Consider the following 18,527-nt stretch of genomic DNA (forward strand, 5'->3'; position numbering starts at 1 on the left):
AGAAATACTTCTACAGGAACATGAAAGGAAACTGCTGACAGGCCTGCAGTCCCGATACTGTGCTCAGCATCTGACTCACTGAGTCTCTCTCTCTGTGTGTGTGCCTCAGTTTCCACATCTGTGAAATGCTAACTATGGCAACATGTTGTAAACAAACAAAAACAAATCGTGTACAAAACAAGTTTTCATTGGTCACGGTCTAAAGTCCAAACTGGATGTTGTATGTAGTGTGTGTTAACTCCCCAACACTTGAAAAATCAAAAAGACCGCCAACCCTTTTCCCTCTCTTGACTTCCTGCCATGCATGTTTGTTGACAGTCAAGTTATGAAGCAGAACCACTGTCCTACCCAAACCCCATTTGCGACGCAATCTGCCTTCTGTCTCTTAATCTGTATGGAATTTATGATGACTGCCATTTAGAGGTTGACAACATAACATGTTGTTTAGTCGTTTAGTCGTGTCCGACTCTTCGTGACCCTATGGACCAGAGCACGCCAGGCACTCCTGTCTTCCACTGCCTCCCGCAGTTTGATCAAACTCATGCTGGTAGCTTCAAGAACACTGTCCCACCATCTCGTCCTCTGTCATCCCCTTCTCCTTGCGCCCTCCATCTTTCCCAACATCAGGGTCTTTTCCAGGGAGTCTTCTCTTCTCATGAGGTGGCCAAAGTACTGGAGCCTCAGCTTCAGGATCTGTCCTTCCAGTGAGCACTCAGGGCTGATTTCCATCAGAATGGATAGGTTTTGTTATGTACTGATTGATCTTTTTGCAGTCCATGGGACTCTCAAGAGTCTCACTGCCTTTGCCATGGCAAAGGGACTTGAATAACTCAGAGAAGCTATGAGCTATTCCATGCAGGGCCACCCAAGATGGACAGGTCATAGTGGAGAGTTTTGACCAAACGTGATCCATCTGGAGCAGGAACCGGCAAGCCACTCCAGTATCCCTGCCAAGAAAACTCCATGGACAAAGATGACATAACATAATTTTCTTATATATTTCACCTGCTGATAGTTGAAATATGATTTATTGATGGTTGGTATTTTGTTTTGACCCCCCTTCCTGGACATTTGTGAGACAAACATCTAATCTGCCAGTCCTGATGATGATCACAGAGACATCAAACGCACCAGCAGGATCTGCACAGAAGCAGGGCTGATAAAGCAATGTTCATCCTGCCTAGGATGCTAATTCAACTTGTCTTGATAGAACCTACCTCCTCTGTGAGGTTTACTTCCTATCTTCTTCTAGGTTTTTGCTGGGGAAGTTTCCAAGACAGGGGTAGCCATCTTAGTCTGTTGTAGCAAACACTACAAAGAGAGGTCCTTTGGCGCTTAAAATCAGGCGATCAAATTTTTGTGGCATCTGAGTCACGGGAGACGTTGGTGCAGGGAAGCCCTCTGGTGGTCAAACCAAAGGGTGCTTTTCTGCAGTTCTGTGCATCTCCTCAATTCCTTCGCTGCTGAAGCATCTTCCCAGTGCCGGTGCGTTTGCACACCATTAGACTATTCGTGATTATTTCCCCTTTCTTCCTCTCCCTTTCCAAGCGGCTTCTTGCAACTGTATCTGAAGCTGCTTAAAAGGCACCAAGAAGAAAACAGGAAAGCTACACTGGGATTTCAACTTAGTCAAAATTGAGTGTGGTGATTAATGCCTCAGAGATCTCCAATCGGAAGACACAGGACACAGATAGTGTGAAATAGTTTAATGGAGCTTTCTATGCTCCTAAAATATTACACAGGCGGTTTTGCTCCTTTTGCACAATTTAAACCAATTTCAATTTTTCTCAGTGCAGAATTTGGGCTCTCCTGGTGCAGAGCTCCGGTTTTCTTTTTATGTGCAGAAGATACCGGTCTCGTCTCTCGTTCTCTCTCTTCACTCCTCTTTCCTTGGAGCACAGATGCACCTAATGCATTTTATTTGTATAATTTATAAATGAAAGGAAGCCCATTAAATCAACTGCTGAAAGAACACACACACAGTCGTTTCCTTGATAGGCTCGCAGAGGTGGAGAGGAGGAATTCCTGGGCTCGGGCTCTGTGATGAGGTCTGGTGGAGGAGATTACATAATGTGGGAGAGGGTTTATGTAGGTTTCACTGTGATTAATGTTGCATAATAAGGCAACGAGGAGGGAACAGTATTGCTGGGCTGGGCTTCCAAAGTGCATTTCATCTGAAGGCACAGAAAAGAGAGAAATGGAAATAGAACCATTTTCCACCCTGCACTTCCCCCTGCACAGTTTTGCATAAAAATACAGACCTTCTTCATCCAGGAGAAAGAGAGAGAGAGAGAGATCGGAGCACTGATAGTCATGGTATGATAGTGCGTCTTTGCCAAGAGGCACGGAGACACAGGCAGCCTGGATCCTGTTGCTCCTGTTGTTGCTATTTATAGAAACTATTGATCCCAGAAGAAGACAGAAGGATGCAAGCATACCATGAGAAAACCAGGCCACATTTGGATCAGCCCTGTGACTCAACCTGGCCTGCTCTTGCATGTTGGACAGCAGTTCAATTTGCAGGTGCCTTTGGCTGAATAGGGATGCGGGTGGCGCTGTGGGTAAAAGCCTCAGTGCCTAGGACTTGCCGATCCAAAGGTCGGCGGTTCGAATCCCCGCGGCGGGGTGCGCTCCTGTCACTCGGTCCCAGCGCCTGCCAACCTAGCAGTTCGAAAGCACCCCCGGGTGCAAGTAGATAAATAGGGACCGCTTACTAGCGGGAAGGTAAACGGCGTTCCGTGTGCTGCGCTGGCTCGCCAGATGCAGCTTGTCACGCTGGCCATGTGACCCGGAAGTGTCTTCGGACAGCGCTGGCTCCCGGCCTATAGAGTGAGATGAGCGCACAACCCTAGAGTCTGTCAAGACTGGCCCGTACGGGCAGGGGTACCTTTACCTTTACCTTTGGCTGAATACTGTTGCAAGCCAATCCATCCCAATCTCCAAGTGCTGAGATATTCCATGCGCTAAGTCCAGGTTTGTGTTTGAGGCACAAAGGAGACTGTAGTCTATACGGTCTATTTACACATACATATATGGAACATCTGCTTTGAATGCAGAAGGTCTCACTTTGAATCCCCAGTGTCTGTAGGTATGGCTGGGAGCGCCACTACCAGTCAAGGTAGGCAATACTGAGCTAACTTGGCATAATAATAATAATAATAATAATAATAATAATAATAATAATGTTGCCCATCTGACTGGGTTGCCCCAGCCACTCTGGGTGGGTTCCCAATTATAAAACCATATTAAAACATAAAACATTAAAAACTTCCCTATACAGCGCTGCCTTCAAATGTCTTCTAAGATAGTTGTATATTTCCTTGACATCTGATGGGACGGCATGACTACTGAGAAGGCCCCCTGTAACCCCACTTCTCTCAGTGAGGGAATTGCCAGAAAGCCCTCAGAGCTGGACCTCAGTGCCCAGGCTGGACGATGGGGGTGGAGACGCTCCTCCAGGTACAAAGGGCAGCTTCCTAGGTTCTTAAAACCTCCTGCACATCAAAGTGCTGGTTTCTGCACTTTCATCAGACTGAGGCAGAGCCTCAGGGCCCAGGCACAGTGACCGATTCTTGCTAAGCACAGCACACTCCCCATTTTCCATCACTACGCCTTGAAGATACCGCTTTCCGTCTGAGCCAATTAAGATCACCTGGTAGGAGCTCAAACAACCTGCAGCAAAGGATATAGCCTTTTACAGCTATATCCACCCCCATCCGCCGCTGCCTGCCATTAGGAACACAGGAAGCGGACCTCTACCAAACCAGATCACTGGCGCATCTAGCACCCTAGTGCAACGGTTTCCAAACCCTTTTGGACCACTGTTTGCTTGGTTCCATAAACCCACCCACTCCCAGTGTGCCCATTACCCCATAAAAAAGCATAATTCCAAATAACTCTGGCTGGCTTCAGGAGCTGCTTGCTGCCATAGCGCCCACCATTTTTCCTCTCCAGAAGTCCCCATATGATGTGTCTTGTGCGCAACACATCATATGGAGAAGAAAAATGGTGGGTGCTACAGCCGTGAGCAGCTCCTGAAGCCAGCCAGAGCCAACTGCACTACCAGGCTGGCTCCAGGCTGCTGACTGCCACTGCCGCCGCCACTGCCAAAGGGGAACCAGGGACGTCCGGCAGTACAGATCTCCTGCCCCCTTCACCCTTTGTTTTGACTGATCGGGGGAGGCTCGGAAGTCGTGGGCGGCCGGCCATTGCCCAGTTTTTTAAAAACTCTGCGTATTTATGTTTCACAGGGTGCGAAAGAAGGGCTTTGCACCATGCCTGGCAGAGAAACCGCGCACCTTGTGCCCTCCCGGGCAACGGCCGCCCACCCACAACTCCCGAGCCTGCCTCGATCTGTCAAAACAAAGGGGGAAGGGGGCAGATCATCGGGGAAGGCTCGGGAGTCACAGGCAGGTGGCGCGCCGTTGCCCAGTTTTTTTTAAAAAAAACCTCTGCGCATTTATGTTTCACAGGGTACGAAAGAAGGGCTTTGCAGCACCTTTATACATTATGCATGTGTGCTTGGGCCCAGGGTCTTTTGCCTCACCATCCCCACTACTGACTCCCTGTGGCTACTCACCTTCAAAAAAGGGGGGGAAAGTGTCCCCGGATTCATTGAAAAAAATATGGTAACCATACTCTGCCTGGTTCCCTGTAACCTCACTTCTTGCAGTGAGGGAACTGCCAGAAGGCCCTCGGCACTGGACCTCAGTGTCCAGGCAGAACGATGGAGGTGGAGACGTTCCTTCAGGTATACTGGGCCAAGGCCATTGAGGGCTTTAAAGGTCAGCACCAACACTTTGAATTGTGCTCGGAAACCTACTGGGAGCCAGTGTAGGTCTTTCAAGACCAGGGTTATATGGTCTTGGAGGCATAACCATACATTAACATATATTGAGGTCGGGGGAGACAGGGGTTACCCTGTTTGTGCATCCACAAAAATGGCTTAAAGTTCATCTTACCTGCACTGAGCGTCCTCTGGGACATTTTTGGCCAAACAGGTTAATCAACTATTTCTGGTTGGAATTCAGAAATGGTCTCAGGACAGTAAATCACGTTTTAAAATTGCATGTTTGGGGAACGAATGCTAATTGCAGCCCTGCCAGAAAGCATTTATTATTTTAGGACTTAAGCTGCAAAATTGTTATGCTTGTGTCAGTGGTTTATACATGCTCATTGCTTCTAGATCACAGCAGGGCTAACTCTGTCTGGACAGTTACCAAAAACATTATGGGATTAACCACATTATTCATTTCAAGCACTTTTCACCACTGTAAACAATCGTGGTTCCCCCCCCCAAAAGAATGCTGGGAATTGTGGTTTGATAAGGGTGTTGAGAATTCGATCACCCTCACAGAACTACAATTCCCAGAGTAACCGAGGAAGAAGGATTGTTGCTAATGCACTCTAAACCTGACCCCTATTTTGCTTAACCATTCTCACTCAGTTCCCTCACATTTGCTAGCAAGGATAGCAGTCACCTCCAGAATATATCAGAACAAATACTCCATAAAGACTGGGAATAGGACACCTCTGAGGTGTAGATTTTAATCACTCACCTTCTTTTAGTGATTGCAAGTTGTTTTAAACAGTTTTTAATGTCATGTTTAAAAGGGACACGGGTGGCGCTGTGGGTTAAACCACAGAGCCTAGGGCTTGCCGATCAGAAGGTTGGCGGTTCGAATCCCCGCGACGGGTTGAGCTCCCATTGCTCGGTCCCTGCTCCTGCCAACCTAGCAGTTCGAAAGCACATCAAAGTGCAAGTAGATAAATAGGTACGGCTCCAGCAGGAAGGTAAAGTCATGCTGACCACGTGATCTGGAAGTTGTATGCCGGCTCCCTCAGCCAATAAAACAGGATGAGTGCCGCAACCCCAGAGTCATCCTCGACTGGACCTAATGGTCAGGTGTCCCTTTACCTTTAATGTCGTGTTTTAGTGTTGTAACCCGTTCTTGAACCTTATGGTAGAGGCAAGTAACAACAGCAGCAGCAATAGTCTTGCTCTACCTTAAAAAGTCCCTTGGAAAGGACATTCCAAAAGGCACAATTAAAATTATAATTGTGATAAAAAGGTAATGAACAAGAAACAAAGTTGTGCATAGCATAAACGGACATATAAATAAGTGAATCTCCCGTCTTCATTACTTTTTGAAAATTGCTTATTGACACCCATAGATCCTGCTCAGCCTTAAACCTATTAAACTGACAGCTGAAATAATGGGTCCACTTATACGGGCCTAACATATTTAGCCTAAATATTGTATTTATCCTCATATTTTGTCATCTCTTTGATCCTCCAATTAAGTCATTACATGCTCTCTTGGCTTCGTCTCAGCAATATCCATGGCAACATATAGATGTCATACAGGATTACGATGTCAAAGCAGGAGTCATCTGATGATTAATAGCTATTATTGGAGCTACGCAATGCAGCAGAGTAACGGGCATTGGGACTTTTCAAGATCATGAACTTGTCCTCCCTTGCTGTCAGAGTCATGTTGCTCACATAGCGATTTCTAGCTGGCCTGAAAATTAATCCAGATAAAATTGGAACAGCAGTATCTATTGGTCACTTTCCCCACCAATGCAAGTTTGACCCAAAACAATGTACAAACATTAAAAATATTACAACATAGTGCCAACATTAAAAATCAAGGCTCGATCTAGACAGAGAAAAAAAACAAAAACATTTCAGGAAAACGCGTTGTAAACCTCAGAATGGGCAATCACATTGCCAAAAGATGGGACCCCACAGCGCCATCTAGTGCCACAGTATTATAACACATTTAAAACGGTTTTTTCTTTACTAATGTAGCTGAGTCCCGAGTCTTAAAACCCTAACAGTAATAAAAGCTTGTGTGGGGCATCCATGCACTTGATCTGGAAGTTGCAATTAGAACAGAGTGCTGCAGCACAATTGCTGACCGGAGCGAGGCATTGTCAGCATCTAACACAGGCACAGGCAAACTCGGCCCTCCGGATGTTTTGGGACTACAACTCCCATCATCCCTAGCTAACAGGACCAGTGGTCAGGGATGATGGGAGCTGTAGTCCCAAAACATCTGGAGGGCAGAGTTTGCCTATGCCTGATCTAACTAACACCTGTTCTCAGAGATCTGCCCTGGTTGCCAGTTTGCTATTGGGTGTCAGGTGGCAGTGGATCCAACCAACACAGCAGGTCACCAGGAACGGATAAGACAAGGAAAGGTTCTTACCAGTTGCTTTTTATTCAATATTCACAGAGAGAGGCTTAGAAATGCAGCCTCTTGGAGTAATGGCATTGCCCCAAGTGAGTCTCCACCCCCTTCCTCTCTCCGTCATCATTATGAAAAGTGCCCTCTGCCTCTGAGCTCTCTGCTCTTGTACTTTCAATGCTCGCTGGGTTCTGGAAGGGGGGGTCTGGAATGATTTCTAAAGACACTGTGTCCGTTAGCTGTGTCCCCCCCCCCCCGGTGCTTCTTCTTCCTCCTCTCCCATTACAGTGGTACCTTTGGATGCAAACGGGATCTGTTCCAGAGCCCCGTTCACATCCTGAAGTGAATGCAACCTGTGTCTGCACGTGTGCGGGTCGCAATACGCCGCTTCTGTGCATGTGCGTGACGTCATTTTGAGCGTCTGTGCATGCGTGAGCAGCGAAACCCAGAAGTAAAATGAACCATTACTTCTGGGTCACTGCGCAGCGCAACCCGAAAACGCTCAACCTAAAGCAACTTTAACCCGAGGTAAAGGTTCGTATAGTTAAAGCTATGGTTTTCCCAGTAGTGATGTATGGAAGTGAGAGCTGGACCAGAAAGAAGGCTGATCACCGAAGAATTGATGCTTTTGAGTGATGGTGCTGGAGGAGACTCTTGAGAGTCCCATGGACTGCAAGAAGATCAAACCTCTCCATTCTGAAGGAAATCAGCCCTGAGTGCTCACTGGAAGGACAGATTGTGAAGCTGAGGCTCCAGTACTTTGGCCACCTCATGAGAAGAGAAGACTCCCTGGAAAAGACCCTGATGTTGGGAAAGATGGAGGGCACAAGGAGAAGGGGGCGACAGAGGACAAGATGGTTGGATAGTGTTTTCGAGGTTACCAGCATGAGTTTGACCAAAGTGCGGGAGGCAGTGGAGGACAGAGGTGCCTGGCGTTCTCTGGTCCATGGGGTTACGAAGAGTCGGACACGACTAAACGACTAAACAAATGACTGAATTTCCCAGCTTTCCCCCTCAACTGCCTCTGAGCTGTGACCTCCCTCAAACCCCTGTTGTAATTCAGAACTGTCGCCTTCTTCTCTGGAAGGGTCAGGCTAGGCAGACGGGGTCCACCATTCCTCCTCTGCCCAGTCACTGATTGGGCTATGTTCAAGGTCAGGACCGGATTTAGGTTTGATGAGGCCCTAAGCTACTGAAGGTAATGTCCAGCTGTCCTTTGCATAGCTGTCAACCTTCCCTTTTTTTGCGCGAAATTCCCGTATTCCAGCACCAATTCCCTCTGCTTCCCGCTGCTATGCCAGATTTTGTTAGATATCCCGTAGAATGTCCCCGGGACAGGTGAGGTTGCTGATCCCTTATTTTCAAATCTGAAAGTTGACAGCTATGGTCCTTTGTCAACAACAAATTGTTGATGCTTTTTGTGTTGAATATATGCTATATGGTAATTGATTAATAGGTATCTAAAGCCATGTGCAACCAGTCCATGCAGAATGTAGGCACCCTATATATAGAAATGAGCAAACCAGTGATGTTTTAGGGAGCAGGCTAGCAGGCTGGGCCCATGACTTACATTGCAGGAGCCTACACAACACAAAACACTGTTGCTGTATGTAGGTTTTATTTTATTGGTTTTTTATCTTATATTTCAGAAATGTACATCCAGTTTTTTTCTTCCTTTAAATTTTTTGCCCCCCCCCCCCAAGAGAGTGGGGCCCTAAGCTATAGCTTGTTTAGCTTATATGTAAATCCGGCACTATTCAAGGTGTTACTAATAGCATATAAAACCCTTAACAGCTTGGGACAAGTTTACCTGCATCGCCTTATGTCAAACATACCTGCTTGATGACTTCGATTAGCAGAATTTGGCACTATTACTGGTGCCACATAATACCCATTCTGCATTTGTGAGAGCTTAGTCTTTTAGTGTGGCAGCATCTATTGACATCAGGCAAGTGCCATCACTGTACAGTGGTACCTCGGGTTAAGCACTTAATTCGTTCCGGAGGTCCGTTCTTAACCTGAAGCACCACTTTAGCTAATGGGGCCTCCTTCTGCTGCCGGAGCACGATTTCTGTTCTCACCCTGAAGCAAAGTTCTTAACCTGAAGCACTATTTCTGGGTTAACAGAGTCTGTAACCTGAAGCGTATGTAACCTGAAGCGTATGTAACCCGAGGTACCACTTTACTCTTTTCAGCATCTGCTAAAAACATTTTTCTTTAGACAAGCCTACCCAGATATTTAGAAAGTTGGTGCAAGTTTAATCTGTATTTATTATTTTATTTATTTTAACTTTCTAAAGGTCTTGAATCCTGAATTTTTCTTATTGATAATTTTATTGAGCTTTTTTTTTCAATCAAAGGGCGTATAAATTGTATGAAATAATAAATAATAAAATAATATAAAAGGCAGGCTGAACACATCCCAACCACATTGAAAGGGGGCGCAAACACATAAAACCCTCCAAATTAAGGGCCAAAAGCCTGATTAAAAATGAATTTTTATTTTTGATTTTTGCTTGGGCATCTAAAAATAGATCAAGGTGGTTTGGAATATTTGAGAAAGATCTGCGATCAAATGAAATCAGGGGGAAGGATTTGAATTATGAGCAGCAGATTGAGAAGGACAATAAATGTAAAATAGGAAATACTTATTAGATAAGGTTTGACATATATTGTAGGATGTTATGGGTGGGGATAAAAACACCACAGAGGTAATTTTAGAAGAAAACGTATATTGAATGTGAAGTTAATGTGTTTAAGTTTTCAAAATTGAATAAAATTTATTAGGGTGGGGAGAGAGAGAGATCAAGATGGCAAATGCATACTTTTCACCAGTGTTGATGCTGTTGTTGTTGTTTTGCCTCTGTAGTCCTTTCCTGAAGACTGGCTTAGCCCTGGCAATTCACCCATCTGCATTCAGGGAATGCAGGGGATATATTTCTGAAATAAACAAGCAAAGTATAAAAAGCATCCTGGCCATGTGGGAAGTTTATTGCTCCTTTTGGTGGACCAGATGGCAGGCTGTTATCCAACAGCTCCCTTACGCAGCCAGATCATTTTTCAGCGTGCGAAAAGGTGTGCTGCAAACATTACCTTGCCCTCATGCTGAAAACTGATCTGGCTGGGGGTGATGGAATTGCCAGAGGACCACTTTGCCACGTGCCCAGGTGCAACATGCCCTAAAATTACCTTTCAGTTCTGTGAATTAGTGCTGGATCCAGGAAGGAGCTAAGACAATGCCTATCAGCTAAACCGGCAAGGGGAGGAGTAGGCCATTGCTGTTCAGGCTTGGCCTGGCAACTGTTAACAGAAACTTAAAATAAATATAATTGTAACACTAGCCTTTGTGCATAACACTGGAGAGAGGAGGTGGCAGACTTCTAGTTGCTACAGTAGAAGTTGCAGCTCCAGCAGCGAGAAGCAACACTGTCTATAGTACTGTAAGGCAAAGTGCCAACTATTATTTTATTGGAAGGAGAGCAAAAGTGCTTGCAATCCTAACCCAGTGGCGTAGCGTGGGGGGTGCAGGGGGGGCCGGCCGCACCAGGCGCAACATCTGGGGGTTAGGGTTAGGGGGCGCATATCCACGGGTTAGGGGTGCAAATTACTTGCCTTGCCCCGGGTTCTGACAACCCACGCTACACCACTGTCCTAACCTCAAGTTACCTGGGAGCAAGCCCCTTTGAATTCAACAGGACTTGCTTCTGAGTAGTCGTAGTTAGCCTTGCGCTGTAACTTTTTGTTACTGTGTTGATTCATCACATTTGTAACCGGCCTTCTCTCCAAGGACCTCAGCGTTAGTATAATTGCAACATGCCGAGTTCTTCATATCCTAATTTGAGCAGTAACTCGGTAGAGCAGGGGGAGCAGAATGCAAATTTGATTTGCTGACACATTGTGGGAAGGTGTGCAAGTTGTAAAAGAAATGATGTCTGGGTTCTTTCCAGTTTTCATATGATCTAACTCAGTGCTATTTTTCAAGAAAACCTATTCCATTCCGGAAGTCCGTTCCAAAACCAAAGCGTTCCAAAACCAAGGCACGCTTTCCCAAAGAAATTAATGCAAAACAGATTAATCTGTTTCAGGCTTTTAAAAACAAGTTGGCCTCGCCTGTCTTATTTCAACCAACTTATCCCTCACCATTTGCGAGGAAATTAAATCTTCCCCTTACTTTCTCACTATAAAGATCCATCTTCCAAAGACCAAAAGCCCATGGTTGATAACTACAGTATATCTGCCCCCGGTAATCAATGATTTCGACCGCAATGAAAGGTGGTCTGAACTTTCGTCTTGGCTCCATGATCTTCAAACAACTAACCCAGGACTTCCCCAAATCCTCTTAGGCGACTTTAATGCAAGAATAGGTCCCAACGACGATGATATATTATCTCCCGCAGCACTCTTGGACAATCCCCCGCAGCCCCCCTGGGGAAACAGATGCTCTCTTGATCCTATAACAAATGCGTCGGGGAGGCTGATGGCCCAATTGGCCATGGAAAACGATCTTTGCATTGCGAATGGTAACATCACTCCCTTGTCTTCGCAGCAGTTAACGTGCATCACTTCCCGGGGAACCAGTGTTGTCGACTACATTTTATTGACGCCGGAGCTATTTTCAATTTCTACAAAAATGGAAGTGGCTGAATATTTTGGTGGTGACCACCTTCCATTGACTCTATTGTTAAACCTAATAGAGCCATTTTCAGCCCCCTCAAACTATAGTTCCACGGCACAAAGCCACCCTGTATATAAAACAAAGAAATGGACAAGCCTCAGTTCCTCTCTTGCCCTGGACATACAAAAATCATTTGATATGTCTGCTGTTCCTTCTGACCCAATTCTGCCCGCTGACCAATATCAGAAATTAATTGATGCTTTCTCAACAACTTACACAACCACCACCTCGCCTACCCACCAACGCCTCTTTTCTGAATCACCTTGGTTTGACAAGGAATGTAAAGCCCTAAGAGGGCGAATTAGGAAAATGGTCAGAATCATCAAATTTTCCAACGACCCCCAAACCCGTGCAAAGCTCATAGATATTAAAAGGACATACAGAAACATGATTCATTGCAAGAAACAGCAGCACATCCTTGAGGCTTGGTCCACTCTTCGTTCGGCTGTAGAGAGGCATGACTCCCGCTCCTTCTGGCGCTTAGTTAGACCTTCGGCACCACTCAATTCAGCTACCCAGATTTCCGCTGATGAATGGATTGCCTATTATTCAACCAGTTTCGCTTCTCCAAATCATCTTACAGATCTCTTTCACCCCCCGTCGGACTTCTGTTCCTGTTCTCTTAGTCCCACTTCTTCAATAAACTTTACCTCAACTCGCATCTTCAACATCATAATGTCCATGCGAAGGAATAAGGCCCCCGGCCCAGACATGGTCCCGTTGGACCTTTTCCTGACTGATCCTCTTTGGTGGAGCGAATAGCTGACTCCTGTATTCACCGCTATCTCCTCCGCCCTAGACATCCCCGACTCCTGGAGAGAAGCTATAATAGTTCCAATCTTCAAAGGCGGCCAGCCAAACATCCCTAGGAACTATTGCCCCATCAGTTTATTATCTATTCCGGGGAAAATATTTGCCGCTGTATTACTGGAAGAACTTCTTTCATGGGTCCAGGAGAGGAACATTCTACCGCTAGAACAGATTGGCTTCCGAAAGTCAGCATCAACCATGGACCACTGTCTAACTCTTTATCACCTTGCCAGTAAATACACTGCACCAAGGCAAGGCCACCTATTTGCCGCTTTCATGGACCTGGAGGCCGCCTTTGATTCCATTCCTAGGCAGAGATTATGGTCCAAACTTGCCCATCTGGGAATTGATCCGCACCTCCTCTCCCTAATTATTTCCCTTTATTCAAACACCACAGCTTGCGTCCGAAGTGGTCCCAACGGCTCCCTTACCACTCCATTCCCAACGGCCAAGGGCGTCCGACAAGGTTGTCTCTTGGCCCCTCTACTGTTTAATCTTTATCTTCATGATGCAATTTCCCCTTTGAAGCTAGCAACTAAGTATCCTCCTCACTTAGCAGGCCACCCCGTTGCTTCCCTTTTCTATGCAGATGATGCCGTCATCTTATCCAGAACAGCTGCGGACCTAGCAAATGCAGTTAATGCATTTATCACCTATTGTAAGGCGGAAGCTCTTAATATTAATTATAAAAAATCGAAAGTCCTTCACTTCACTCGTTCCCGCAAACTCAAGCTGGAGCCGCTTAAGATCACAGGTGGCTACTTAGAAAAGGTAAAAGCCTTTAAATATCTAGGCTTAATATTCACTTATAATCTCTCCTGGACTACCCATCTACAATCTGCCTTTTTCGCCGCAACCACGACCTCCAATGCCATTGTCCGATTTTACCACCAGAAGGGCGGCAAACACCTTCCAGCAGCAATTCAAATATTTAATGCCAAAGTTGTTCCTAAATTATTATATGGCTGTGAAGTATGGACTACAGCAATATCAGGTAACTTGGATCGCCCACTTCATATGTTTCTGAGATCTCTTTCCGGTGTCCCGAGATGCGTCTCAGGTGCAGCCCTACGACTTGAGTTCGCCCAGCCCTCAACTGTAAAACGAGCATGGTGTCGAGCCATTTCCTATAGCTCCCACCTACTAGCATCGGATGCTCGAATTAGAGGTGGTTTTTCCAATCTGATCCTAAGAGATATTCACAATTCCCCTTGGAAAACTACAATTAACCTCAAACTCCGCTCTCTTTTCAATCTGAATTGCAAAACTGTTCTTAAATTAGAGTGTATCAGTCCGGCGGCCCTACCTTCAATTAAAAAGAAGCTACAGCAACTTGACTTCTCTAATATAGCTGCTGATGCAAGAGGGCCGTGTTCAGGCCTAGCCCTAGCTATTCCTCCCCCTGAAGGAATCCCTCTATACTGCTTCACAATTTCTTCGGAGGCTAAGCGAAGGGCCTTTACCTGTGCCCGTCTCAACTGTTTTCCTACAGCAGTTCTGTCGGGTCGTTATTCCAGAGTCCCCATCGCAAACAGAACATGCACCTGTAATGACACGGCTCTGGAGACTATGGAACATGTAATGCTCTTCTGTCCCAACTGGACAGATGAAAGATCTCGGTTTTTAACTCCTCTCATGAACAAGCTTCATCTCCCAATCCAGCCCTGGATAGTGTCCCTTTTTTTGCAGGACTCTGATTGTTGGATTACCGAGATGACAGCTAACTTCCTGCTCAGTGTGATGAAGAGGAAAGCGGCACTAACTTCTTTTTTAACACCACAGCTGCAGTCGATACGCTGCACAATCGAATGAAGTTCCAAGTAGCTTTATTGTACAAGGACAATGGAGCTAGGACAAATCTGAGGAGCTGAAGGACCCCTTTAACGATCCTCCTCCAGCCTCAGCAGTTTTTTGTCTTTTTGTTTTTGTACTATCGGTCACTTGATGTTTTAAATCCCCTGTTGCTTCTGTTATCTCTCTTTTTTTCTTCCCTTTTCTTCCCTTTAAGATATCTACCTTTACCTCCCCACCCCCATTTTATGTTGTTATTTCTATGTATATCATGCTATGGCCACACGGCTAATGCAATAAAATCTATTATTATTATTAAAAACAACCCCTAAAACAGCAATTTAACATGGATTTTACTATCTAACGAGACCACTGATCCATAAAATGAAAGCAATATTCAATGTTGTTGTTTAGTCGTTTAGTCATGTCCAACTCTTCGTGACCCCATGGACCAGAGCACGTCACTGTAGTGGCGTAGCGTGGGTTGTCAGCACCCGGGGCAAGGCAAGTAATTTGCGCCCCCTAACCCGTGGATTTGCGCCCCCTAACCCTAACCCCCAGATGTTGCGCCCAGTGCGACCGGCCCCCCCTGCACCCCCCACGCTACGCCACTGCGTCACTGCCTCCCGCAGTTTGGTCAAACTCATGCTGGTGGCTTCGAGAACACTGTCCAACCATCTCATCCTCTGTCGTCCCCTTCTCCTTGTGCCCTCATAAATTATTGTAGATGATAAAAATTAAAATTAATTTTTTTTCTTACCTGCACTGATAATAGTCATTGTTTGGATGGGGGGCTTTTATCCATTTCCTCAGTCAACACAATCAATCAGCAGCTGAACTGGGTTCCACACAGTCCCAAAAACAAATTAATGGAAAAAGCCTCAAAAACAAAAATGCCAAACTTAATCCATTCCAGAAATCCATTTGACTTCCGAAATGTTTGAAAACCAAGGCGCAGCTTCTGATTGGTGCAAGCGCCCCGGAAACAATAGCCAACAGCTGCATCAGACATTCGGCTTCCGAAAAACGTTTGAAAACCGGAACATTTACTTCTGGGTTTTTGGCATTTGAGAACCAAGGTGTTTGAGTACAAAGGCACCACTGTATATTTTTAACAGCAGCCTGACAGTCAGAAGCTAAGAAAGGCAATCTTTTCCCATCACTCTCCTAGAACGCCATGCCTTGCTTGATTTCTGTGCATGAGACTGCAGTTTAAGGTGCAGAAACAGAACCAGTTTTTATTTTTATTTTTAAAAAGAGAGTTGGCAACATTACACCCACTGAATCACACTGTGTCCCCTCAAACAAAGCTTCTTCCAATATAAATGTATAGATAAAAGCATATGGTAGAAAGAAACACACTCTGGCAGGCAAACAGGATTGCAATGTTCCTTCAGCGGCAGCTTGATATACGGAAACTGGCAAATGAAGCTTTTATTACAGCTCAGAGACTGCAGGCGGTTGGACTAGATGACCACTGGGGATTCATTCCAAATCTATGATTCTAAGATGAGCATTATCACCAGCTAATCTCTGCACAAGAGAGACTTTGTCTGTGTGGGCAACCTTGCGTAGAGGACCAGTATCACTATTTATTGCAATGCCCGCTGTACAGTGGTACCTCGGGTTAAGTACTTAATTTGTTCCAGAGGGCCATTCTTAACCTGAAACTGTTCTTAACCTGAAGCACCACTTTAGCTAATGGGGCCTCCTCCTGTCGCCGCACCATCGGAGCACGATTTCTGTTCTCATCCTGAAGCAAAGTCCTTAACCCGAGGTACTATTTCTGGGTTAGTGGAGTCTGTAACCTGAAGTGTCTGTAACCTGAAGTGTCTGTAACCCGAGGTACCACTGTATATGGAACCAAGAGACCAATTTATAAAGCCCCTGCTTACAAATGGAACACACTCGAACAGGGCGGAAAAGGTGAAATGGCTGCTGAGTGATACTGATGACTTTGTAACTTATAAAGTAGCACTACAGTGGTACCTTGGGTTAAGAACTTAATTCGTTCTGGAGGTCCGTTCTTAACCTGAAACTGTTCTTAACCTGAGGTACCACTTTAGCTAATGGGGCCTCCCACTGCCGCCGCGTTGCCAGCGCGCGATTTCTGTTCTCATCCTGAAGCAAAGTTCTTAACCCGAAGTACTATTTCTGGGTTAGCGGAGTCTGTAACCTGAAGCGTCTGTAACCTGAAGCGTCTGCAACCCAAGGTACCACTGGATATGCGTTGGCAGCTAGGGGGATCAGGAGAAAAGAACTAGATAAAATAGCGGTCAATTGCAAAGGTGATTCAGACATTTAAGCTGGCACATCCAATCTGAGAACCCCCTGCTAGTCTATCGTATGCAATAAATAATTTCAAGGAGACGTGACCGTGGTTCATTGTATTTGCAGCGCCTGATGTTTTTATGGTTTTTATGGTTATTGTTGTTTTTCTTTGTGTTTCCTTTGTGAATGATGCCATGGCCTTTGGCTAGTGCAATAAAGTTTATGATATGACTGAGCCCAGGAGGCATGGCAAAGGTGCCCTGTGCCTGGGCCCAGCCCATACGAATCTGCCACAAATATATATATATATATCTGCACATCACACTGCTGTTAAAGTCACAAATATGCTGGCTGAAAAGCTGGAGATGGATTCAGGTTTGGTGAGGCCCTAAGCTACTGAAGGTAATGGGGCCCTTTCTATGTCCAGCTGTCCTTTGCCAACAACAAATTGTCACTGTTTTTTGTGTTGAATATGCTATATGGTAATTTATGGACCTAATAGGTATCTAAAGCCATTTGCACATGTTGCCTTGCAACCAGTCCATGCAGAATGTAGGCACCCTATATATAGAAATGAGCAAATCAGTGATATTTCAGGGAGCAGGCAGGCAGGCAGACAGGGCCCATTACTTACATAAGGGGTCAGCAAACTTTTTCAGCAGGGGGCCAGTCCACTGTCCCTCAGACCTTGTGGGGGGGGTGAACGAATTCCTATGCCCCACAAATAACCCAGAAATGCATTTTAAATAAAAGGACACATTCTACTCATGTAAAAACACGCTGATTCCCGGACCGTCTGTGGTCTGGATTTAGAAGACAACTGGGCCGGATCCGGCCCCCAGGCCTTAGTTTGCCTACCCATGATTTACATCATAGGAACCTACACAACACAAAACATTGTTGCTGTATGTGGGTTTTATTTCATTTGTTTTTTATCTTATATTTTGGAAATGTACATCCAGTTTTTTCCTTTCCTTTTTTGGGGCCCCCCAAGAGCGTGCGGCCCTAAGCTATAGCTTGTTTAGCTTATATGTAAATCCAGCACTATTCAAGGTGTTACTAATACTTATTTACTTATACATGAATCTGGCACTGACCCTAAGTATAAAACGCTGGAGTGAGCCAAAGGAAAACAAAGTAGAAACAAAGGACCTTGTGGTGGCAGTGCAGTGGAAAAGACTTTCTGAATCTCTAGCTGTGGGTTTTTCCTTCTTCTTTTTTTTAATTGCAAAACCAAAGCAATTATCTCTCCCAGCTATGAAGATAACCTTCAGCCTGCTATAAAATCCATTCATGCTTGCCCTCTCAGTCTGCTCCTCTGCCAGATGAGAACAATCTACCCCAGGGTCTGGCTGATAGTTTCCTCCTCTTGATAACAGAAGAATGAGTCTAAATTCCCATTCTTTTCCCTCCCCCCAAAAACTAGAAGGCTATTTCCTCTGCAAACACTTAACCCCTCCAAAAAGAAATTTATCCCCAGTCCAATATAATAGTGCTCAGATTACAGGATGGATTGTCAGAAAAGAACCTCCCTGGGTATCTTTTGTGATTTTTACAAGGGTGCCGTGAAATGGCAAAAATGGGAGGAAAATGAGGAATGATGTTTGTGGGTTTTCTTTAGGCCGCAGTGGTGGCCAAACTTGGCCCTCCGGATGTTTTGGGACTACAATTCCCGTCATCCCTGAACACTGGTCCTGTTAGATAGGGATGATGGGAGCTGTAGTCCCAAAATAGCTGGAGGGCCAAGTTTGGCCACCACTGCTAGGATACATTTTTTATTATTATTA

This window comes from Podarcis raffonei, chromosome 9, assembly GCF_027172205.1.
Source record: "Podarcis raffonei isolate rPodRaf1 chromosome 9, rPodRaf1.pri, whole genome shotgun sequence".
Lineage (NCBI taxonomy): Eukaryota > Metazoa > Chordata > Lepidosauria > Squamata > Lacertidae > Podarcis > Podarcis raffonei.